Source organism: Ornithorhynchus anatinus, chromosome 3 (assembly GCF_004115215.2).
Source record: "Ornithorhynchus anatinus isolate Pmale09 chromosome 3, mOrnAna1.pri.v4, whole genome shotgun sequence".
Taxonomy (NCBI): Eukaryota; Metazoa; Chordata; class Mammalia; order Monotremata; family Ornithorhynchidae; genus Ornithorhynchus; species Ornithorhynchus anatinus.
Window position 1 is genome coordinate 34,388,729 of NC_041730.1, and position 26,449 is coordinate 34,415,177.

The following is a 26,449-nucleotide window of genomic DNA, read 5'->3' on the forward strand; positions in this document are numbered from 1 at the left end:
TTTTCAATTTTAGGAGGGGTTATCATATTTTTTTTTCCATTTTTGAAGTGGCCATCAGTTCTCTTAATAGGAAAATCTTGGGATAGACATCCTGTGGCCTCTTTCACTTCTTTGAAAAGATGGGCTGCTATTTTTCAACAGCTTTAGCAGCTGCCTAGAATATAATTGAATAAATTGGAAAGATAAATATCTTAGTGCAGCCCTGCCGTAAATAAATCCATATTTTCACTTAAATCAGGTTCAATATTTTTATTGAGTTAAAGTGGACTTATTGGTTATGTCATATGAAGGAGCAAAATTGTGCCACTTTTCTGTGAAATGGCCCCAACCCTCCCACAAAGAGGAATTACACTGAATAGAGTGTGTGCAATTTCAACTTAAATGTCACTGTTTAAAGGCTAAGCAACCATAGAAGTTTAAATGCTACTGCTCTGTAAATCTCTGGTATAAAAATTCAACTTATTGTGAAACTTAATTTCAGGTACAACAGTATAGTTTCCTCAGGCCTGGACCAGTAGGCACCAGGAGGCATAAATGGGACTTTTGTGGGGATCTTGATTTTTTTGGTTGCTGTGTTTCGAAACCTATGCAAGAAAACAAATGCCTCTAATTGGAAGTGATTTAGTTCTAACTGATGTTGTTGGGGTGAGCAATCATGTGGTAAGATGAGAGCAGTCTGGAATAGAGCATATAAATTCAGAAAAATACAGGGCTCGCCACTGCAACCATATTCTGTAGAAAACAATATAGTTTGACAACAGCTCCAAGGAAAATTTTCATTCTTAAATAATAAAGATAAAATAATATTTATTAAGCATTTATTATGTGCACTGTTCTAGGAGCTGGGATAGAAGTTAATCAAGTTGGATACAGTCCATGTCCCATATGGGGCTCATAGTTGTAAACCCCATTTTACAGATCAGGTAAACTGAGACACAGACAAGTTAAGTGACCTGCCCATGGTCACACAACAGACAAGCGATGGAGCTGGGACTAAAACCCAGGTTCTTTGACTTTCAGACCTGTGCTGTAACCACTAGACAATGCTGCTCCTCTTGTGGAGGAAAAGAAACAGCTATACACAATAACCAGGGTCTGTTTCAGAGCATGTGAAAAATGAGCACTCTCTCTTCCAATACTTCAACAATTTTCTTCCTGGTAGTAACATGGGGTGAAAAGAACACTCTGTAATTCTACAACAACCTCCTACATAAAACAAGTAGTAAAAAACCTGTTATGAGCTAACTGACAGTATATCTAGATGTCATCTAGATGATTGACAGCTAGTTACTTTAGACCTTACTGTATATGAATATAATGTACATTGATATGAATGCATATTGGCACACAGCAATGCTTTAGTATTTTAAACTAGAATAAAGTGTGTTTGTTTCAAAGTGGTTAATGCAGTTAAGCATATGAGTGGCTTTTTTGGGGGAAGGATTTTGCTTTCCCATAAATAGGATATATACATAGGAAAAAGAGACAACTCAATATGTAACATTCAGCTAAACTTCATCTAGCAGAATCTAAAACAGAATTTTCTGGTAGCTAATTAGGTGCAGAGCATAGTTCTAGGCACTTGGGGTCAATATGAACAAAGGAAGAGTATAATATTCTCTGCCCACATGGAGTTTCTTATTTCCTCTTGACTTCCAGGCTTTCCTTTAGACTGTAAGCTCCTTATGGAAAGGTAACATATCTACCAACTCTGAATTGTATTTCCCAAGTGCTTAGTACAGGTCTCTGCACCTAGTAAGTGATCAATAAATACCATTGATGGATTGATCAAGAGCTGATGGGATCTAGTACCCTTTAAGCAACCCACCTTCTGCCCCACAGCCTCCTTGTGCATACCCATAATTTTTAAAATAATATTTAACAGCTTACTGTGTTCCAGACACTGTGCAAAGCACTGAAGTAATCAAGTTGGACACAATCCCAGTCCCTCATGGGGCTCACAATCTTAATTACCATTTTAGAGATGAGGTAACTTTAGGCATAGAGAAGTGAAGTGACTTGCCCAAGGTCACAAAGACAAGGTGGCAGAGCAGGATTATAATTTATTTTAATATCATCTTCCCCTCTAAACTGTAAATTACAGTTGGTCAGGAAATGTGTCTACCATCTCTGTTGTATGGAACTCTCCCAAGAACTTAATACTAGTGCTCTGCACAGAGTAAATGCTCAATAAATATCATGGATTGATTTTTGGAAGCTTTCATTAAGGAATTTGCCTTCTTTGTTAGCTATGCTCTGGGTCTGTAGTTTTTCCAAACATGGTTTCACTGAAGTAAATAGGAGTCAGGATGCTATGCACCAGTCCACCCCTTATGTTTAGAGGAGCAAGAGCTCATGATTCCAATGCAGTGAGTCCAAAGGCAATATTCAGTGACTCAGGCTCATAGTTCTTGTTTAATCTGAGTGTGGAGAGGATGCTCTACATGATTCAAAGAGGAGGGTCCCTATCAAGCAGATTCATCTCCTTGTGGAACTGGTATCCAGTAAACTATAATGCTTGAATTCTAAAATTGTTCTCTAAAACATGATACTGTGGATTGAATAAGTACCAGAGATAGGTCATCTTCAATGGTGCTTGGGCAGCTCTCACCATCTTTGAGAGAACCTGGGCATCCTGTGACATCTTTAAAAGGTGTGTGTCACCCCAAGAGAGAAGCTGTCTTGCTTATCATCAGAAGCCAGCCCTCCCCAAGTGTGTCTATCTTCTAGTCCATTCCGTGTTGAAGTGATTTGAAAATGAATGAACTTATGTAAATTGCACTGTGAGATGTTAGTGGAATTGAACACCCCTATCTGGTTTGTCAGTTAATCAACAAGTACACTGTTATTTTTTACTACTTTTTTTGCTATACTTTTATGATAGACTGCTGTTGGGAAATGAGGGATTGTTTTTCTGACAACTTATATCTTTATGGAATGATGGGTCAGGAAACAACAGTTATGCACCTGTATAATATATGGCAATATATATGTACTATCCTGAAAGTACACATTTTGGGTGGTGGATATACTTCAAGAAACCTCCCTTAATGTGGGGCTCATCCAAAATGTAACTGCCACACTATAGGAGAACTGAATGCATTTGCTGACATCCTGCAGAGTGCTAGTTTCAGCACTTAAGACTAAGCTCCAGATTTCCCCTTTGTGACTCAATCACTTAAAGCTCCAGCTGCTTACATTTTAAAGTATATGGACCTAATGTTGAACATTCCCATGATTTGTTCAATTGTGAGCTTTATAGCACAAGAACCAGGACTCTGCATTCTTTTTAAACTCTCCACAAATGCTGGCACAATGTTATGCGCACAGACGTTGCTCAATAAATGTTTTCTGGCTGATGAGATGGAGATTTTTGTGGCCTTTTTCTTTACCTAATGGAAAAGAGGTTGGGTGAGGGTAATGGAAAAGATATAATAATAATAATTAAAGTATTAAGCGCTTAGGATGTGCAAAACACTGTTCTAAGTGCTGGGGTTGATACAAGGTAATCAGGTTGTCCCACGTGGGGCTCACAGTCTTAATCCCCATTTTACATATGAGGTAACTGAGGCACAGAGAAGTTAAATGACTTGCCCAAAATCACACAGCTGATAGTGGTGGAGCTGGAATTAGAACCCAAGACCTCTGACTCCCAAGTCCAGGCTCTTTCTACTTAGCCACGCTGCTTCTCAAATAGAAATATGACCTGATCAAAGATTATAAATATACTGTCCAAGACAGGGGCATTACTATTTTCTGGGTTGGAAAAATCCAACCCTTATCATTGATACATTTTCTTCCCTGGTTCAATATGAAATGGAACTATCTGGTCTGGAAAAGCCGATCCTTTTGTGCAAAACCTAGTGTTGCAGTGAAAGCTGCAAAGTGGTCAACATATTTAGTCTTTGCTGGAGTGGGAATTAAACTACCAGTGGCTCTCTGGCATTGAGCCCATTGCATCTCTAGAGGGACTTAACATGCAGGATTTTTTGTTTTAAGCAAGTTTGTCAAAGATGTTTTAGTGAGGCTGACAGATTTCTGCTGTGAAAAATACTCATATTACCACAGGGAAGATTCTGATTTGACTCACCTTTTGCTCCGGCAGGCAAAGGTGGAGTTTGGTGCTGTGATGGTAAACAGTGTTCTAGTGGCAACCTAAGCACTAAAAAAAAAATGTGTCTGTGCATCTCGTGGATAATTTTACCTTTACAGTGTTGCCAAGATCTACCCTTACCAAACTGCTACCATGCTGATTCAAGCACTTATCCTCTGCCACTTGTCTGCTGTGTGATCTTGGACAAGTCAATTCACTTCTCTGTGCCTCAGCTCATCTGTAAAATAGGAATTTAAGACTATAAACCCCATTTAGTTCAGGGATTGCGTCCAACCCAATTTGCTTGTATCCAACCCAGTGCTTAGTACAGTGCCTGGAACAGAGTAAGTGCTGTACAAATATTATTATTGGAATTATTATCCCGCCTTGACTACTGCATCTTTCTCCTTGCTGACCTCCTAACCTCCCATGTCTCTCCACTCCAGTCCTTAATTCACTCTGCTGCATAAATCATTTATCAACAAAAATATTCAGTTTATGTCTCTACACTCCTCAAGAACCTCCAGTAGCTGACTATCCACCTCTGCATCAAACATTTTCTTTAAGTGACTTTAAAGTACTCAGTCGGCTTGCCCCATATAACCTCACCTCACTATCTCTTACTACAGCCCAACCTGCACTCTGTGCTCCTCTAGTGTCCCCATTGTGCCCCAGTCAGATCTATCTCACCACCAACCCCTATCTCACATCCTCCCCCTAGCTTGGAACCCCCTCTCCCTCCATATACTCCAGACCTCCACTTTCTCTACCTTCAAAGCATTACTAAGGTCACATCTCCAAAAGAGCCAATTAAACCGTCTTTTCCCCTGCTTGCTATCCCTTCTGCATCATCTATGTACTTCAATCTCTGAAATTTGGACATTTGATATTTGCCACAACCCCATAGCATTTATGTACATATTTTAAAAATATATATTATAAATTATTCTTACTAATATCTATCCCCCCTCTAGAATGTAAGCTCATTATGGGCAGGGACCATGTCTGTTAATTTTGTTGTATTGTACTCTCCCAAGTGCTTAGTACAGTGCTCTGCACATAGTACATGCTCAATATGAAACATTTTTGTTTTATTATTTGAATCTATGATTTTACTCTCTGGTCTAGTACATTTGTTGTTATGGTTTCCCCTCCCCCAAACCCGCACCCTCCCCAACTTCTAAAGAACCAGTACTGTATCATTTTTTTCACTGTGTTCCTCCAAGCACCTAATACTGTGTGCTTAATCGATACTAATGATTGTTATAATGGTAAAGGAGGAGGATACAGAGCCCTTGTTTGACTGACCATAATGTCAGTAGGCTCTGCCTTTATTCGGTCTTCCCCACCCTACACTCCCATGGAGAATCAGAGTTTGGTTATTTTCTTGGAGGTGAGCCTAAAGTTTGGGAGGAACTTGGGTAATGAGCTCTAGCTCATGAACAAAAACTTTTCCTCCTTCCTCCTATCTGTCTCAGTTTAGTGTCTGTGTTTCTCACTAGCTCCTGGAAGCAAGTATCAATCCTGTTAATTCTATCATGCTGTTCCTGACACTTCAATCATCAGTCATTAAATCCTCTTTATTGAATGTTTACTATGTGCAGAGCACTGTACTAAGCTCTTGGGAGAGTAAAATAAAGCAGAGTTGGTAGACACATTCCTTGCCCACGTAGAGCTTACCATTTAGAAGTGGAAACAAAAATTAAAATAAATTATGGATATGTACATAAGGGATGTGGGTCTGAGGATAGGGTGAATAAAGAGTACAAATTCAAGTGCAAGAACAAAGGAGAAGGGAACTGAAATAAGGGAAATGAGGCCTTAGTTGGGGAAGCCATCTTGGAGGAGGTGTAATTTTAATAAAGCTTTGAAAGTGGGGAGAGTGGTGGTTGTATAGGAAAGACAAGGGAGTTTCAGGACAAAGGCAGAATGTGGCCAATGGGTCGGTGGAGATTTAGACGAGATCAAGGTACAGTGAGTAGCTTGGTGTCACAGGAGCAAAATGAACATGCTGGGTTGTACTAGGAAATCAGTGAGGTAAGATGGGGGGAGGGGGCACTAAGATGATCGAGAGCTTTGGAGCCAATGGTAAGGAGTTTCTTTTTAATGCAGAGGTAGATGGACAACCACTGGAGGTTCTTGAGGAGTGGGAAAATATAGCATGAATAATTTGTTTTAGAGAAATGTTCAGGCATCAGAGTGAAGTGTGGACTGGAATGCTGAGAGAAAGGAGGCAAGGAGGTCAGCAGGGAGGTTGATGGAGTAATCAAGGCAGGATAGGATAAGTGCTTGCATCAGTGCAGTTGCAGTTTGGATGAAGACGAAGGGGCAGATCTTAGCAGTGTTGTGAAGGTAAAACTGACAGGATTTGGTGACAAATTGAATTCGTACAGAGCTCTGCACATAGGTGTTTATGTAAGCTCACTGGGGGCAGGGAATATGCCTGTTATATTGTGTTGTACTCTCCCAAGTGTTTAGTATAGTGCTCTGCACACAATAAGTGTTTAATAAATGATTGATAATAAATACTATTGATTTAAAAACTCCAAGCAATATATAGCTTAGGCCTGGTGAAACACAAATTCATGATGAATGTGTATTTCTCCCTGAGAGACCTTTATAGGATAGTGGAGTGAGAATGCAAAATAAAAGCCATATGGGATCCCCAGGTCCCAGGCACCCAATTTCCAGAGTGTTACTGTACTTCAGAGTGCACCATTAATTCAGGATCGATAACAGGGAGATGAGATCAGAAGCATCTAAAGTGCTGTTTTCCCCCAACAAATTTGAAGTATTCAGTTCTTGAGAACAGTCCGTTGGTGGGCAAGGTTTTTTGCATTGCCTTTCTGTTTATGATCTGACCCAAGAGCTTTAGGCACAATAACCTCCAACTTCTCCTCAGAAACTGGCCTCCCCATCTGCTTTGTTCATAAATAGGTTTGTGTTTGTGCGTCAGAGTTGGTTAAAATGTTTCATCTGTTTAGTGTCCCTATGGTAACGGAGAGGCATCTCCTTTGCTTTAATGTGGTATGTTTCGGTGCAACTATGTGTTAGTTTGGAAGGAAAAGCATTGCTTGGACTCCTGCCAGACTGTACTGAGGCAGCCTTTAGCTTAACTCCTTGAACTTCATGCTGAGACACTTGGCTAAATATTGAGCCTGGGACGGTCCAACACTGTTTTTTTGTTGGGTTTTTTTTTTCTTTTAAGAAACTTAGCTTTCTGTAGATGATTAGGATGGAAGCTGGGTTTATAAAGCCCCCCTCCTCCTTTAGTTGGAAAGCCCTTTAGTTGGAAAACCACCAGGCTTGGGGTTGGGTTTTTTTGTTTTTTGGGGGTTTTTTTCCCTATATATGAGCTTCTAAAACATCCCAGCTGCAGTGTAAATGCCTGGCTGTAAATGTCCCTGGGCTGTTTAGAAAGGGAAGTGGGATAGCTCCGGTCTTCCACTCCAAATGGACGGCTCTGTGGAGGATGTCTTTGTATCAGGCTCCTCTGTGAAAGAGCCTTGTCTGCTTCCCTGTGGGCAGAGAAGAAACAGAGGGTTAGAAGCAGAGAATATATCTCATCTTGTCTCTGGAGAATCTTACAGCAAAAATTCCCAATTGGTGTGCCCGTGTCAGGCCCCCAGTAAATTGCTAGGAACTATTTTAGATTTTCCTGCTCATTGTTGGAGGCATTTCTAAATAGTTTGACCTGTATTATCTTCCAACTGTGCAGCTACTGCTGTCACTTCTCTTTTTACTTTTTTACTTTTCTTTTACTTTATTTTTACTTGGGAAGCAGCATGGCCTAGTGGAAGAAGCATGGGCATATGTCAGAGAACCTGGGTTCTAATTCTAGACACTGCTACTTATGTCCTGCGAAACCTTGGACAAGTCACTTAACTTTTCTGCCTCTGTTTTCTCATCTATAAAGTGGAGATTGAATCCTACTCCCTTCTCCTTAGACTGTGAGCCTCAAGTGGGACAAGGACTGTGTCCCTCCTGATCATTTTTTATCTAACCCAGTACTTAGTACAGGACATGATACATAGTAAGCTCTTAACACGTACCATACTACTACTACTAATGATAAATTTAACACCCCTTTCTCACCCTATCTGTCAGGGACTTCTGGCTGGAGGAGGGAATAACGAGGTAAAAGAACAGGGATGTGGAACTGAAACATGGCAGCAGTGCATGCCTTGCCCTTTAATAGACCAATCAGACTCTGCTGAACTCTGCCATATTCACCCTAATTATCCAAGCAACCTTAGCATATGTTTAACACTAGTATCTGAGTGACTAGGAAGGCAGGAGTGTATGGAGGAAATGAGTGTTGGTTTCAACCCAGGGAAGGAACAGGTCACTTCTTTTCCACACAGAGTTCTGCCAGCTATACCTTTAACTTGGGGTTTGAAGTTGAAATAGGGTAAAATGAACAGAGAGAAACATCACTTCCATGCTTGCAAAAATAGCATCCACTGGGACTTTCAGTAGGGCATGCTTTCCTCTCATTGTTTCTTTTTTTTGTTTGTTTTGTCTACTATGTCATTTTTGTGGATAAATGAAAAAGGGTTAGGAAATGCATTCTCAGCTGGCATAGTGAGTAGAGGGGAATTTAGTGCTATAAAATGAATAACCAGAACATTTAAGACCTGCGGTTTGGGTTTTAGTGAGGAATGGGACACTGTTCCAACTGGAGAATCCCTGGTAGAAACCCCCCTCTGATTTTATTTCAGATACCTGATATGGGTATGAATTGCCTTAAGTTCATCTGATTGGCTGTTGAGTGTGCCTTGGCATCCTTATCTCCTCATCCTCCACTCAGGTGAAGGGGTTGATTTATGTTTCCTCTGATTCCTATAGACAGAAACTGATTGATAGGAAGATCTACCAAACTTCTGATGCTGTGAAATCTTAGTAGGAGAGAGAGGCAGAGAATGTTTCCAAAACCTCAAAATCCACGTCCTTCCATTCCCACAACACTCATCTACTCTCAGCTGGGAATGGAGAGAAGCAGCTGGGCTCTGGGGGCATCGTGATGTTATCTCCACTCCTTTGGAGCACAGAGAGAAGGCTACAGGGGAATCTGTGAGTGTTATTCCTCCAGGTCACATGAAGCTGAAAGGGAATTCTGGGAGTGTTGTGCCTTTGCCACTCCTCCAGAGGACAAAGAGGAGGTGGGGGGAGCTCTCAGAGTAGTTGCATGGGTGAAGGGGGAAAGGAACATCTGTGGGAGAGGATTTAGAAGCAGGGCTCACTGGACTTTCCATCTCTTTCTTCCGGGGCTCTCCCCTGTTGTTCCTAGGCCAGTGACTATGTAGTTTAAACCACTATGGCAATAATGAGGCAGTGAGACACCACAGTGTCACAAATATAAAACGATTTTTGTAAGCGGTAATATTGGCTCATGTTGGGGTAGAAGGAGAGTAGGGTCAGGGTGAGCTGAAGCAGTGGTTACAGTTTGGCAATGGAATGTAAAGTCTGGGGAAGAAGACAAGGGTCCTCCAAGTATGGGCTCAAAAAGATGAACAAACATCAGAGCAGGAGAAGGGAGGGGTGAGTAACTATGATTCATTGAAGGCCTATGTATTGTCAAGTGCCCTCTTACTTTTCTCTCCAGCCTCCTCTCCTTTTTTCCTCTCTTTTTTTTCCCTCCTGCTTCTCTTATTGCTAGGTTTGATTCTCTACCAAAATAGTCTCATCTCTGAGGGCTGCAACAACTATGCAAAAAAGTGAAGCAATTGTAAGGGTAAATTTTGATATTTAACTCTTGTTTTGATATATGCTTTCAGAAACACACACACACACACTCTCTCTCCTCTCTCCTGCCCCTGACACTGAAGGGAGAAAACCAAATTAAAACACTGAGGTTAGTAATATTCATTGTCTCTCAAAACATAGAAGGACCTGCAGTACTGTGCTGTAACACTTTATTGAGTCACTGTACTACTCTATCTGCAGGGATTTAGCGATTCTGGTGATATACTACTCCACCAGCTGATCTTAAGGCTGCCATGAGTCAGCAGATGACTAGATACTTAACTGGTTAGGTTAACTATTCCTAGTTCATTTGTTTTTCCCAACTATAATGAATACCACCTCAAAGTTCCATGTGGTCTGTAATAATAGTAATGGTATTTGTTAAATTCTTACTATGTGCCAAGCACTGTTCTAAGCACTGTGGTAGATACAAGGTAATCAGGTTGTCCCACATGGGGCTCATAGTCTTAATCCCCATTTTACACATAAGGTAATTGAGGCACAGAGAAGTTAAGTGACTTGCCCAAGGTCACTCAGCAGACAAGTGGCAGAGCTGGGATTAGATGGTAATATTCCTAGTTTCCTGGTGGGAAATTTGAGATGGGGAGAATCACTGGGGTTATCGCTTGAGAGTTAAAAAAGTATTATTAAATTCACCAGGGGACCCTTCATCCAATGTTCTTCATTCCTGGTGACTAAGCTGAGTGACAGTTTTATTCTTCCCATTTTTAAAAAGAGGGTTATTGAGCCAGACACAACATAAGATTTTACCAATTAACAGGGAGCTCACTGCCTAGGAAGTAGGGAAAGTAAGTATCTTATTCCCATTTTACAGATGAGTAAGTAGAAGCACCAAAAGGTTAAATGACTTGCCTAATGGCATACAAGACACCAGTGGTACAGATTTAATTAAAACCCAGGTGGCCTAACTCCCAGATCTATGTTCATTCCATTAGGCTGTGATTTTCCTTTGCAATACTCTGTCTATTTGTATTTCACTTGTGAACAGGACTTTCACACTGGGGAAAAGTCTCAGATGTGTTGATCCAAATCTATCTTGAGTGTCCAGAGAAAACTGCTTGTGTTCACATTCTCCAGGGTGCTTTTACACTCTATTTTAAAAATAGAAAAGTTTTAGTCACACTCAGGAAAACTCTACATCAAACGCAAAAGTGAAATGATTTACTTTACTCTAAGAATGTTACTATTTCTTTTGTCAGGTTTATGATTTCATAACAGTGTGTATTTATTCAACTGCATGCCCCCTAAATTTCTATTATTTATAGAATGTTATAGAACACCTAAACTTTTCACATTTATATGTTCAAACCAGTTCATAATTTTAAAGGAATATGAAGAACCTGACAATGAACTGAACTCTCTACATGAAGGTTTTGGTTTATATGCTGTCACTGAAGGTTTCTGTGCAGTACATGTAGCATTTAGAAGTCATTAAAGAATAGTACTGAAGAGCTCTATTAGATGTGTAAGTGTAGTATCTTTTGCTACACTGAATTAGAACTAATAATTGTGGCATTTGTTAAATGCTTACTATGTGCCAAGCACCTTATTAAGTACTGGGCTAGAGGCAAGATAAGCGGGTTTGACAGACTCATGTTCTATGAAGAGCTCAGAGTTTGTGGGAGGAAGAACTCATACTTGATCCCCATAATCTTACTGAGTTTAGTGGTAGTAGCATTTATGGAGGAACCTCTTGGTGCAGTGGACTTTCTAGACTAATAGAGAATAACAACGTGAACTGTTCCCTACCCCCAAAGAGCTTACATTGTAATGGGGGAGACAAGTATAAAAATACAGCACTGACAATGTAAATTGAGCAGAAACTCACACATATGTACATAAATTCATAAGAGTGTAAATAAATTCATAAGCATATCACCCTTTTGACTGGAAGGTCCTTGCAGGCAGGGAATGTGTATATCAACTCTGTTGTTGTAGCCTCCCAAGTGCTAAGTACAGTGCTCCAGACGTAGTAAGCACTCAACAAATATGATTGACCGCTTAAATACGGAGAAGAGTGAAGGGATAATATATCTCAAAGTGCTTGGAAATTTACTGGGAAAAGCTTGGGTGCTTAATGCCCTTTTCTATCCCTCAGAAACTATCTCCAGACATTTTCACATGGCTTATGGAACCCCCAAGGGCAGTGAGGGAGGGCACCATTTTGGAACTCTTGTAAATACCCTCAAATTACAACACTATGGGGAGCCATTTCACTGTGCTCTGTCCCATGGAAATGCCAATGGTGGCTCATGGGGGAGTTCCTGACTTTCCCAGTTGCTCCCACTCCCGGCATCAGGAGACACTGGTGCCAGGGAAATGGCGGGCAGAGGGATTGAGTCCTGGCTCCCAGCAGAGGACACGGGAGTGAAGGAGATAAAAGAAAGGGACACCACCATTTGTAGATACATGGCGAGAAAAAATGAGCAGCTAGTTGTTTGCTTTTCAGATGAGTTTGTGCCCTGTCCTAAACAGAAAAGGCACCTGTCCAGAATTTTTATTTTTGGGGTGCTGCCACCTGTTACTTTGGTTCCCTATGTTTAAATTGGGGTCAGACCTGGAGCCCTTGTTCAGAGGGAAATGTAAAGTCTCTGGAGAAGTGGGGAGGAGTCAGGAGACACCTGCCAGCCACCTACACTCTCTTTAGGCAAGCTTGGCAAACTTTCACAAAATAATGCATAAGATATCACATTACACTGTGTGCCTGGCTTAACACATGTGACATCACATTCAGTTAATGTTTAGTATTCTCAAGTATTTACCCTAAAATAAAATGTTATATATTTTAGTATATAATGTATACTTTATAGTCATATTATCTGTTTCCTATTGAAAAAAGCAGTTGTTTGAATTTAAATAATAGTCAGGTAGGGTTTCTGAAATGCAAATACTGAAGAATTTCTGGTAACATCTATCTGCAAAATGTACTTTATACAGGGAAATTTTCAGTCAAAATATCCAATTCTGCCAGAATTCCACATAGGGTAAGCCTAATGCTAGGGACCAAAATATATTAGAAGTGCAGACAAAGCAAACTTGGGGAAAGATATCAAGTGACAGTGCCTCCTACCATGGCTGTCCTGGGAATCTAGCTTTGGTCAGATCAGTTCAGTGAATGTGAACACTCAGACTTTCCTATTCTTCTCCCTATCTCTGCACCTCAATCTGTGACCTCTGGACACTTGATATTCTCTGCAACCCCAATCCCATAACACTTATGTACATATCTTTAAATCAAATATTATAAACTACCTATTTGTTCATATTAATGTTTGCCTCCCCCTCTAGACTGTAAGCTAGTATGGGCAGGAGCATGTCCTAATTCTGTTGTACTCTCTCAAGCATTTAATACAGTGCTCCACATATAGTAAATGCTCACAAAATACGATTGATTTGATTGATCTAGCCTTACCCAGCTTGAACCGTTTTCAGAGCCGGAGCAAATTGTGTCAGGGTAAAAGGGCCATGATTGAACAGCAGTCCTGTAATGGACTTTCAGGACACAGTCTCCTGGCAAGACTGCCCTGTTTCACAAACTCAAACTGGTGTTTACCAAGGTGAACTGAGACAAGAAATGCTTGTAATTGAGTACATTTTAATTGGATTGAAAGTGAAGCTGGCCACATTTGCATTAAAGAACAGACTGATTCCAACTGTTGTGCAGCTCACCTGTGATCAAAATGCATTCATGTGTCAGACTATCCTTCGAACATTCCTGAATTGGAAACTGTGTCTGAGTTGGGAGTTACTGAAATTCATGTCCAAACAGCCAAATTGGGTGCTTATTGTGGATTTATAAAATACAAATCATGCCTTTAAAATACAGTTATCTGGCCATTGAAATGGACTAAATCTTTGATACTATTTATACATCATCCTTGATGAGTTTCAGTCTGTCTAATAATGTGGTAATGGTTATTGATGGCTTTATTTGCTCAAGGAAAAGATAACATCCTAAGTGGAAGACTTGCATTTACCTTTAAGGCAGGAATCTATGAGCTCTGTGGTTGGAATAGGACAGTGAAATAAATCTGATATATTCACTTTCTTACCTAATTTCAGAAAAAATGAATTTGTGCTCTCCAAAGCAAAACATAAAGTTCCAGATTCTGATCTTTAAAGCCTAATGAGATTCACTGGAGCTGACCATAGTCCCAAAGGAACCACTAGCTAATACTTCCACAGTAAGAGAAGTTTCAGAGGTCATCAGTGTTGGAATGTGAAAGCCTGAAAGAATTTCCTTAAATGAAATGTTTTGGTTTTAAGAGAAAGATCTTGTATACCTGAAGCTACCTTTGTAATTGTTACTAAAGGGTTAGAAACCTATAAAAGTGTTTTTAGCACCTAGTCTAAAGGAGGGTTAAAAATCAAGGCTGGGAACATTGCTTTTCTCTCTTTGATGGAGAATTTACTTTCTGCGTTTAAGGAAAGATTGACGTCCATTTTGATTCCTGAGTTCGGAAGTTGTGGAGTTTTCAGTGTAACCCCGAACTGCACTTACTCTAGGGAAAAACTGCTACTGACCACATTGTGAAATGCAAAGATTGAAATGCTACCAGCCACTGACTGTGTTTCTAGGCCTGTTTTTCTCTCATTTGCATATTAATAGCTCTTCAAGTGAGGAGAATTAAATGTCTGCATAGTTAACACTGAGGTATTTGCAGTGATTAGGGAACTCTTGCTGAGAGATGGAGGAATATGGATAGGCAGAAGCTTCTGTTTTATCCCTGAGAAACATGGACATTCATTAATTGAAAGAGGTTTAGTATACTACTAGGAATTAGATTTTTATTTCCCTTTGTGTTGACCCAAGAATTGTGATCTGAAAAGAGACCAGTAGTCTTTCATTTTAAGGTCAGCTCTGAGAAGGCAGTGGCACCTAACAAATTTCTCTAGTCCCCTTTACCAAGATGTCTGGCACTGAGGAATCTTGGTTCCCAGAGGTAGCCTGGAGGAGTGCTACAAGTAGCCCAACCGACATCAAATGTTTGGGGTTGGAAATGTAGTTCAACTGCAGGCAGCAAGGCTGTGAATTTCAGTTTAGGAGATCTGTGACTTCTCTACAATCAGAAACCTTCAGGGAGGAAGAAGGAGAGAGTTCATGGAGTCCCTGAACTCAGAGCTGGCCCAGCCTGGTCCAGATACACCTGGCCAGAGCAAGAACTGTGAGGCAGGTCAGGGGTTCCAATGTCACCACAGCATTCTGGGTGCTGATGGGACTGCCAGCCACTGGATTAATTCCAGACTTAAATCCTGGAAACCTTCCTAGGTAGAAACAATCATTGGAATGCCCTATTGGCATTTCATCATGGTGCTGAAGGCAATAAGCAGAGCCTGATAAACTACATGGGTTTGGAATACTAAAGGTCACACTGCCTGTAAATGGGAACATTCCCCAAAGCTAATCTTATGAAGATGTGAAAAATCAAATGCTGGATAATTAGATGTCGCTTAGCTGATTCATCTTGCTGAAATTATTGCCAAGGAAGGAAACTGCAGACTTTGTCTATGGAATTAATTCATTAGTGACTTGAAGAGTGTTGCACCCATCTTTCTGGCAGGGTTGCAGTATAGTCAATAGTTTTAGGATCTTGCTGAGAGCTTTGGGTGAAATTCTTTCCGAAAATGTCATCTAATAGAAGTGACATCTATTTATTGCCTGCTCATATTCCTGATATTAGCTGGTACTTGGGCCTAGAAATTATTTTCTCACCCCACCCTCATATACCATACCTCTCTTTTTACTTTACCCTGTCTTGTTTCCTTTGCTTAATTCAAAGATTTGGAAGGTCTTATATTTTGGAAATAACATAGGCTGAAATAATAACAGAATTAGCAATAATTTCTATATGTGGTCAACCCAAAATTGTCTTTGGCTCTTTTTGAACAGGTCTACTAGGTATTTGAAACTACCCTAGCAAAACTCAAATAGAAATACGTCACCAAAAATAGAAGAATGAATAAAGTAATCATGGCCAGCTACATTCTCTGAGATATTCTTGGGTTGGGGGAGTAACTCAGAGAGCTGGCCATGATTACTTTATTCTTCCATTTTTGGTGCTGCATTACTATTTGTTACCAGGGGTGAAATTTAAAAATTGCTTTTGCTAGAGAGGCAAATGAGTGTTCCATAAAGGTCATGAGGAGGAGGGCAAGAGTACTGAAGATCTGGACTGATCACTGTTTTTCTCATCCCTATCTTAGAGCAGTCTCATTGTCTCATTTGGAGCCACACCATCTCTCTGTAGGAGCAGACAGTTCTGCTGAGGACTGCCTGACACACTGGTGATTGAAGGTGTGGCACAGCCTTGGGATGGGGGGATGGGGTTTTGTTCTTCTCTTGTTTCACATACTAGTGATGGCAGCCCAGCCCACATCCTCTTATCCCTTTCTGCTTTGAAATAATTCTAACTGGAATTGGTGACCCAGCATTGATTCTTTTATCAGAGCCCTTTTCTGGACTATTCCACCTGATTTTCACCCTTATTCATTACACATATTCAAAATGAAACTATGAGTATTTTCCACAAAGGTAAGGTGGAGTAGGTGTGGAGTGTGTGTAGGGTGAGAAAGAGGGGAGTGGCAAAGGATAAAAACTCCTGGGAAAGAAATCTATAGTGAGTCAAGCCCTCCCCACTGTGCTTGAAGCTGGTGGGAAGAGGGAGGTTGGAGGCAGGCAGTCCAAAAATTTGTGGAGACTGTAATACCAGGGTTTGTTATGGAAGTTCCAAAAGTATTCTAAGTAAAACTGTGGTTTTTCCATCTGTTGTGTCTAAGATATGGGGCCCCCTCCCTGCTTCTCTCTTTATTTAAAAAAAAATAGAAAATTACAACACTAATAGGAAAACATGACATCCTGGGCAAAAGAAAGTAGAGTGGAAAAAGATGGTCACAGGAGGAATTTGAGGTAGTCTGTTTCTTTCCTTTTTCTCCATAAAGAGCATTTCATCCTTAGCGATGAAGCTACCAAATTTAGCAATGGGACAAACTCAAATCAAGTTTCAAATAAGAAGCCTTGACAGCTTGGAAGTTAAAATTATAAATATTATAAAAAATATGGTGGTCACAGCTGCCAACTTAAGTGAGAGGAGGGGCAGAGGGAACAGACTTATAGGACTCTTGGGTTTCCTGCAGACATCAGTTTCCCACGTTCTTATTCTACCTTCTACCCTTTCAGAGATGTTGGGGGTGGGCCAGCGATACCTGTGTGGTGGAATATTTGAGATCTACACTGTTGTCTGATTCACTAAGGTGGGAATAATATTAATAATTCATTAGCTCAAGGCACTGTTTTACCCTATATTTAACACTACAGAGATTAAGCTAAAACTGTAAAGTTGCCTTCTAGAGAAAAGACACTCTTTGCTGTCGGCTTTAAGAGTACTTAAATCAACTCTCCTCTTCTTACTTTACCTTTGCAATCTCCTGAAACAATCCAACCCTTACACTTTGTTCCTCTAATGCCAATCTTCTTGCTGTTCTTCAACGGCATCACCCTCGCCCCCATGCTCACAATTCCAGGCTCCCTCTGGCCTGGAATTCACTCCCACTTCATATCTGGCAGTCCACCACCAATTCTACCTTCAAATCCATCCTAAAATCACATCTCCTCCAAGAGGCCTACCCTGACTTAGTCCTCTAGAATCTAAGCTCATTGTTGGCAGGTAATGTTTCTGTTTATTGTTGTATTGTTCTCTCCCTAGTGCTTAGTACAGTGCTCTGCACACAGTAAGTGCTCAATAAATATGATTGCCTGATCCTTCATTTCCTCTATTTTCCAATGTACTTGGATCTGTAACCCTTAAGCACTTGATATTTCCCCCTGTACAGGCCCCCCCCCCCCAGCATTTTTGTACGAAATAGAATGAAATAGTATGTGTTAAGAGCTGTGTGTCAAGCACTGTACTAAGCCGTGGGGTAGATGTAAACTAATCAGATTGGACACAGTCTATGTCCTACTTGGGGCTCACAGTCTTAATCCCCTTTTTACAGATGAGGAAACTGAGGCATAGAGAAGTGAAGTGAGTTGCCCAAGACCATGCAGCAAGCAAGTGCAAGAGCTAGGATTAGAACCCAGATCCTTCTTACTCCCAGGCCCATGCTCTAACCACTCTGCTTCTGTTTTATACATATGTTTCCCCAATATGTAATTTATTTGAATGTTTGTCTCTCCCTCTAGACTTTAAACTCCTTGTTGAGAGGGATCCTCCCGAAACCCTTTACTGTAGATTCAGCTCAGGAATCTAGTTATTCCTAGATCTAGTATTAGATTCTGCTGTTCCCACTCCTACTGATTTTGAAAGTAACAAAGGAAATCTTGGTTGTCTTGTCTTATGCTGTCGAGTCGTTTCTGACCCATACTGACTCCATGGACACATCTCGCCCAGAAAGTCCCACCTCCATCTGCCATTGTTCTGGTAGTGTATCCATAGAGTTTTCTAGGTAAAAAAACTGCAGAAGTGGTTTACCATTGCCTTCTTCCATGCAGTAAACCTGAGTTTCTATATTTGACTCTATCTCATACTGCTGCTGCTCAGCACAGGTGAGTTTTGACTTGTAGCAGATTGTCTTCCACTTGCTAGCCACTTCTCAAGCTAGGAATGGAATAGGTATGCCTCTGCTTGACTCTCCCTCCCATAGCTGAGACTGATAGAGTACTGGAAACTCTCCAGGTGCTATCCTGAGAGGGGCAAATCTTGATTCTGTGTTTATAAAGAAAAAACATGCTGGAATGATCCACCAATTTTTTATATTAACACTTGTCTCCCTCTCTAGACTATAAGCTCTTATGGGCAGGAAACGTGTCTACCAACTCTGTTGTACTCTCCCGTGCTTAGTATGGTGCCCTGCACAAAGTAAGCACTCAGTAAATACCATTGATTGAAATTCCATGTTGCATTGAGTGATTTGGCATTCTTCCAAACCTGAGGTGCCAGCTACAGTGTACAGAACTGACTCCTTGAACCTTGAAGGCTCCCTGTGCCTTTCAGGTTTCCAAGTCTCTAAGATAAGATGAATGCAAAAAATAAATGAGGCAATCATGACATGCATTAGTATGGTGCCCCAAGAAGGTCCCTATGCTTTTGCTACATACTGCAGGGGTACTAGAACCCCGATTCCCCAACTGCACTTCCAGTCTCAAAAACAGCAGAAATGTCACAATCCCAAATGTGAAGATGACAGCCTTCCCCATCTTCAAATGCATCCTTATGATTATTTATTATAATAATAATAATTGTATTCCCAGTACTTACTACATGTCAAGCCTTGTTCTAAACACTGGAGTACATAAAAATTAATCTGGTTGGACACAGTCCCTGTCCTGCATGGACCTCACACTCCAAGTAGGAGGGAAAACTGTTAGTGAATTTCCCATGTTACAGATGAGGAAACTGATGAACAGATAATAATATTGGTATTTGTTAAGCGCTTTCTAGGTGCAGAGCCTGTTTTAAGTGCTGGGGTAGATACAGGGTGATCAGGTTGTCCCATGTGAGGCTCACAATTAATCCCCATTTTCAGATGAGGTAACTGAGGCACAGAGAAGTTAAGTGACTTGCCCACAGTCACACAGCTGACAAGTGGCAGAGCCAGGAGTCGAACCCATGACCTCTGACTCTGAAGCCCAGGCTCTTTCCACTGAGCCATGCTGCTTCCCCGCTTAAATGAAGTGACTTGCCCACGGTCACACAGCAAGCAATTGGCAGAGCCAGGATTAGAACCCAGGTCCTCTGACTAACACACCTCAGGCTTTTTCCACTTGGCTATGCTGTTCTCTATTTCAACTCTTCCAGGAAGTCTTCCCCAATAATTCACAAAACCCCACTCACATCAATCCAGCAGCCACCGTTAACGCTCAGAATATATAATCTAATATCTTCAGCATTTATGTGCATACTTATAGTTGTTCACCAATTTATCTTCATATATTTGTACTATTATGTTATATAATGAAGGTATTTAAGCGCTTACTATGTGCCAGGTACTCCTTGTTCTTCTTCCTGCTTCCACTATTTGTAAATCATTTTTGCTTCCCTGCTCAGTGAAGGCAGGGAGTATGTGTCTTTCACTGTAATCTCTTCAGCAGTTAGCACACATGGCATAGTGGTCAGAGCATGGGCCTGGGAGTCAGAATGTCATGGGTTCTAATTCTGACTCCATCATTTGTCTGCTATGTGACCCTGGGCAAGGCATTTACTTCTCTGTGCCTCAGTTCCTTAAGATATGTTGTAAAATGGGGATTGAGACTGTAAGCCCCAGGTGAGACGGACTGTGTCCAACCCGATTTGCTTGTATCCGCCCCAGCGCTTAGTATAGTGCCTAGCAAGTAGAAAGCACTTAACAAATACCACAATTATTGTTATTATTAACCAATGACTATAGCAATTGCTTGATTTATAAACTGCTATGAGAGGGAAGGTTAAAGGTTACCTCTTCTTTTATGTCTAACTCAGAACATCCCAAACCACGTAGGGTAGTAATAATAGTATTGTAGTTAAGTGTTCATTGTGTGCAGAACCCAGTATTAAGCACTGGGAGAGAATCCACAGGAGGAATTAGAGATGGTGGTCCCTGTTCCAGAAGCAGCCATCACACAGTTCCTACAAAACAGTTCTGGACTGAATGATCAACATTTGACCCAATGCATGGCATAGTTTAAAATCACATCTACCATTTCCTTCTGGAAGTGATAATGCCTATGAAAGATGTAAACTTTTCTGCATCAATCATTTCCATGAGTTTTAAACAAGTGCCGTGCAAGTATTTGGAGAAAAATGCTCTCATAACTATAACGGAGTATAGTTGATCTGTCACTACACTACAAAATAGATATACAGAAGTGCTTCCCTCATTTGCAAATTTTACTTGACACAGGGGCCAGCAATCTTGCACTTAACTCAGGTTTGCAATTAGAACAATATAAGATTCCCTTCTCCCACCATTCCTTCTTTCACCCATTATTTTGTGACTCTTCTTCCTCGCCTTGCTTTCTGGATGAAATAGTGAAATCTATAAATTAGGACAAGTGCAGACTAAAATGTACCATTTCCACATGACTGAACTCAGAATGAAAAATTGTTGATTTGTAAACTCGTTCTTTGAGAGATAGGACACAAGTGCTGAGCACTTTCCTGGCACACTCTGCAGTCATTAAGAATGGACAATAAAAAAAGCTAAAACTTACCTCCCCCATGAAATTTTCTTAGATTGAGTGTGCATGACCAACTTGGCTCATTCCATTTTAAAATATGAACTGTTACTTGAAAATAGGTTCATAAGTTCCTTGTATGAGGGTATTTTTACATCTTTTTGTTAATATTTCTTCAATTTGTGATGTATAGATCTTTGAACTTGCTCTTCTTCTCTTATGAGTACTTAAAGCTTAAAAATTCAGGGACTCTAGAGCTCTGCAAACAGAAGGCATCAAGTAAAAATTGTTGATTTTCTGAAATATTGCATAGGATTTAAATGGTCTAACATGTTCATCCTTGTGGAACATATTTTTTTATCTTCTTATCCAGGACCCCATTTGACAAGATTGTCTCATTATGGCACTGGGATCTAATTCTATCTTGGTATCATCTGGAATGTCATACTTTGCACAGATCTCTTCCGCTACTTTTGAAAATGTGTTAAGGAACAGCTCTGGTTGTATTTAAAAATTCTCCCCTTGCAACATTCTCTTTTAGTATGCCCATCCCACAATCTGGCTGGCTCACACACGACATACAGCTACTGCTATGGTTCCTTATTATAAGCAGGGCAGTCACCTGTAACCTTTTGGATGCTTCTCCTCCAGTGTTTTGCCATTGGGCAATGTGGATGGCATATTCTTATGCATCATTCACATGGATTTGGGATAAAATATTGAGACTAATTTTAATTTGAAATGGGAGACTGGATCAAAGGAGGCATCGCACCTTTTGATCTTGGTCCAAATTTATTTGGGAGTTTGAAATTAGCATCTGACTCCTTTCGGCTGCTCAACCTGGCCTTCGCCCTATGGTGTAGATGAAAAGTGTCTGAGTAGCTGCAGCTTTGTTGAGGGCAATTTTGCACTTAGTGCGATAAAATTAGAGAGTGGATTGGTCTAGAGGAATGATTTTGTCTACAATTTCAGTAAGTAGTGAATTCATATAAGGAAAACAGCCAAGTGTCAGTTGAGGGTGTGGTCTGGTACCTTTTGTGCTGCCTTTTCTCTCTCTTTTAACTCTCTTATGTTTACATTCAGTGTAATCAGGAAAGGAAGATAAAATGTTGTTTCTTCATTTTCACCTGTGCATTGGAGCAATGATTAATTGGTCCTATATGGGTTTGGGAGTCAGAGGTCATGGGTTCAAATTCCGGCACTGCCACTTGTCAGCTGTGTGACTCTGGGCAAGTCACTTAACTTCTCTGTGCCTCAGTTACCTCATCTGTAAAATGGGGATTAAGACTGTGAACCTCATGTGGGACAACCTGCTTACCCTGTATCTACCCCAGTGCTTAGAACAGTGCTCTGCACATAGTAAGCGCTTAACAAATACCAACTTTATTATTATTTATTACCTTGTTCCAAAGTCTTCTTTCTTTGACTGAACAATGACTAATCAAGGATTTCAGTCTCTCCTTGGATGAGATCCTCAGTTGTTTTTTGCTGTTGTTGTTAAGTGCTTACTATGTGCCAGGCACTGTACTAAACACTGGAGTAAATGCAAGGTAATCAGTTGGACACAGTCCATATCCCAAATGAGGCTCATAGTCTAAATCCCCATTATACAGATTAAGTAACTGAGGCCCAAAGAAGTTGTCATTTTCCCAAGATCAGTCAGCAGACAAGGGACTTCCCCAAGGTCGCACAGCAGGCAAGAGGTAGAGCCAAGATTAGAACCCAGGTCCTTCCAATTCCTAGGCCCATGCTCTATGTACTAGGCCATGCTGCTTTTCAGTCAAATTACAAGGCTCCCTGTGAGGTAGAAGATGACAAAATCTGGCCTGTGACTAGGCATATGAAGGGATAGAAGGGAGCATTTGACAGAGTATAAAGGGACAAGAATCTTCATTTAGGCTTTATCATTGTCTTCAATCATATTTAATGAGCACTTATTATGTTCAGAGCATTCTACTAAATGCTTGAAAAGTAAAATTCATCAATAGAGATGATCCCTGTCCACACTGGGCTTACAGACTTGAAGCAGGGAGGCATCAGCAAAAATAAATAGAATTATAGATATATATATACACATCAAAACAAGTAAACAAGCTTCAATATAAGTAAATAGCATTATAGATATATGCATATATACATAAGTGCAGTGGGGCGAAGCAGGGTCAGAGCAAAGGGAGCAAGTCAAGATGATACGGAAGGGAGGGGGAGTTTAGGAAAAGAGGGGCTTAGTGTGGGGAGGCCTCTTGGTGGAGGTGAGCCTTCAGTAGGGCTTTGAAGGGGGGAAGAGTGATTGGCAGATTTGAGGAGGAAGGGCGTCTTGCTGTGTGAGCCCAAGTTAATAATAATGATTATTACTATGGTACTTTTTAAGAACTTACTATGTCCCAAGTCCTGGGGTAAAGTTAATCAGGTTAGACACAGTCCCTGTCCCGAGTGGGGCTCACACTCTTACAGACTTTACAAGTCTGTAAAAACCCGCTCTTGACCCCACTTCCCCCTCCAGTTATCGTCCTATCTCCCTACTACCCTTCCTTTCCAAAATCTTAGAACGAGTCGTCTACAATCGATGCCTAGAATTCCTTAACTCCCATTCTCTCCTAGACCCCCTCCAATCTGGCTTCCGTCCCCTCCACTCTACCGAGACTGCTCTCTCTAAGGTCACCCATGACCTCCTTCTTGCCAAATCCAATGGCTCCTACTCCATTCTGATCCTCCTTGACCTCTCTGCTGCCTTTGACACTGTCGACCATCCCCTCCTCCTCCATACCTTATCTCACCTTGGCTTCACGGACTCTGTCCTCTCCTGGTTCTCCTCTTACCTCTCTGGCCAATCATTCTCGGTCTCCTACGCTGGAGCCTCCTCCCCCTCCCATCCTTTAACTGTTGGAGTTCCTCAAGGGTCAGTTCTTGGCCCTCCTCTGTTCTCCATTTACACTCACTCCCTCGGTGAACTCATCCGCTCTCACGGCTTTGACTACCATCTCTACGCAGATGACACGCAGATCTACATCTCCGCCCCTGTCCTCTCCCCCTCCCTTCAGGCTCGCATCTCCTCCTGCCTCCGGGACGTCTCCACCTGGATGTCGGCCCGCCACCTAAAACTCAACATGAGCAAGACTGAGCTCCTCATCTTCCCTCCCAAGCCCGGTCCGCTCCCAGACTTCTCCATCACCGTGGATGGCATGACCATCCTTCCCGTCCCGCAGGCCCGCAATCTCGGTGTCATCCTTGACTCATCCCTCTCGTTCACCCCACACATCCTATCCATTACCAAGACCTGCCGGTTTCACCTCTACAATATCGCCAAGATCCGCCCTTTCCTCTCCACCCAAACGGCTACCTTACTATTACGGGCTCTCGTTATATCCCGGCTAGACTACTGTGTCAGCCTTCTCTCTGACCTCCCTTCCTCCTCTCTCGCCCCGCTCCGGTCTATTCTTCACTCCGCTGCCCGGCTCATCTTCCTGCAGAAACGATCTGGGCATGTCACTCCCCTTCTTAAACAACTCCAGTGGTTGCCTATCGACCTCCGCTCCAAACAAAAACTCCTCACTCTAGGCTTCAAGGCTCTCCATCATCTTGCCCCTTCCTACCTCTCCTCCCTTCTCTCTTTCTACCGCCCACCCCGCACGCTCCGCTCCTCTGCCGCCCACCTCCTCACCGTCCCTCGGTCTCGCCTATCCCGCCGTCGACCCCTGGGTCACGTCCTCCCGCGGTCCTGGAACGCCCTCCCTCCTCACCTCCGCCAAACTGATTCTCTTTCCCTCTTCAAAACCTTACTTAAAAATCACCTCCTCCAAGAGGCCTTCCCAGACTGAGCTCCTCTTCCCCCTCTACTCCCTCTGCCATCCCCCCTTTACCTCTCCGCAGCTAAAGCCTCATTTTCCCCTTTTCCCTCTGCTCCTCCACCTCTCCCTTCCCATCCCCACAGCACTGTACTCGTCCGCTCAACTGTATATATTTTCGTTACCCTATTTATTTTGTTAATGAATTGTACATCGCCTTGATTCTATTTAGTTGCCATTGTTTTTACGAGATGTTCTTCCCCTTGACGCTGTTTAGTGCCATTGTTCTTGTCTGTCCGTCTCCCCCGATTAGACTGTAAGCCCGTCAAACGTCAGGGACTGTCTCTATCTGTTGCCGACTTGTTCATCCCAAGCGCTTAGTACAGTGCTCTGCACATAGTAAGCGCTCAATAAATACTATTGAATGAATGAATGAAACTCTTAATCCCCATTTTACAGCTGAGGTAATGGAGGCTCAGAGAAGTTAAGTGACTTGCCTAAGGACACACAGCAGACATGTGGCAGGGCTGGGTTAAGAACCCAGGTCCTTTTGACTCCTGGGCCTGTGCTCTATCCACTAAATCACAGTGCTTTAACCTCCTTGAGCCTTTGTTTCTCCTTCTCAAAAATGGGGAGAATTCCTGTCCCTCCTGTACTCACAGGATTATTATGAAGACCCTTGAGTAAAAGTTGAGATGTTAAGTGCTCATGTTAAGTGTTAAGTGAGAGGAGAAGAGAATGAGAGAAATAACATGATAGTATTGTTAGAGAAAGGCAGGAAGAAGAAATAGGAGCCCTGGGGACAGTGTTACAAAGGCTCGAGCTGTTTTTGTCAGGAACCTTCAGCAAACAACTGTGGAAACAGAGGGAAGGATTAAAATAGAGGAAAGGGTTGTAGAAGGACAGAGACTTGCAGGAATTGATTTTTCAAAAAGGAGACAAAGAAAAGTATAAAAATCATCAGGTGAGGGGGCAAAGGGGAGTACATTAATTACCCTCATGTTCCAAAAGCGAAAGTAAGCCAACAGAAAGAAAAGAGTGAAAAAAGGACAAAACATACACAGAGCAATTCTTAATTGCTTAAGATTCATAAAGGAAGTCTGCAAATGCTCACAGAAAGATTAAGTTGTGGGAACATTGACTATAAAGCCACTGGAGATGTCACTGAGAAATACTTTTGTATGTTAAAAATAACATCTTTTGTAACCTGTGGGGAAAAGCAATGCATTATGGACTTCCACTGCATGGAGCCAGTGCGGCATAGATAGAGATAGAAATAGAATCAATGCAGGGCAGCTGGAGTGGTCATAGATCACAAAGCAAAAATGTTTAGTCAGTTGTGATAAAGTTGACAGTGCAGGACAATAAGAAGGGAATGAACAATTTCAAATCCTTTAAATGATTTCTTAATATTTGTGTGCTGCCCAATAAAAATTTTCCTTAAAAATGTAACGTATGAAAAATAATATGGTATAACATATGTAAAATATTATAAGACCTTGTCTTGAGGAAGCTGTTGGATGAATTTAAATAGGATTGCTTCTCCACCCACACTGGGTGTGTGCCACAGTGAATATTTTCTCAAGAGAGAGTGAGAGGGTATCTACCAGCATAAACCCATACACATTCTACAGTCAAGGTATGACTGGGGCTAAT

The 26,449-nt window shown here is 41.5% G+C and overlaps 1 protein-coding gene and 1 non-coding gene across 4 annotated transcripts in view; one reads left to right on the forward strand and one right to left on the reverse strand.

Moving 5' to 3' along the window:
* Positions 1–26,449, forward strand: part of NAV2 (neuron navigator 2) — a 355,390-nt gene that overhangs the window by 104,600 nt on the left and 224,341 nt on the right. The gene's annotated exons all lie outside the window — the stretch shown is intronic.
* LOC114810577 lies at positions 18,412–18,549 on the reverse strand. The gene has a single exon (XR_003758273.1). It is a non-coding gene; the product is annotated as a small nucleolar RNA SNORA7 (small nucleolar RNA).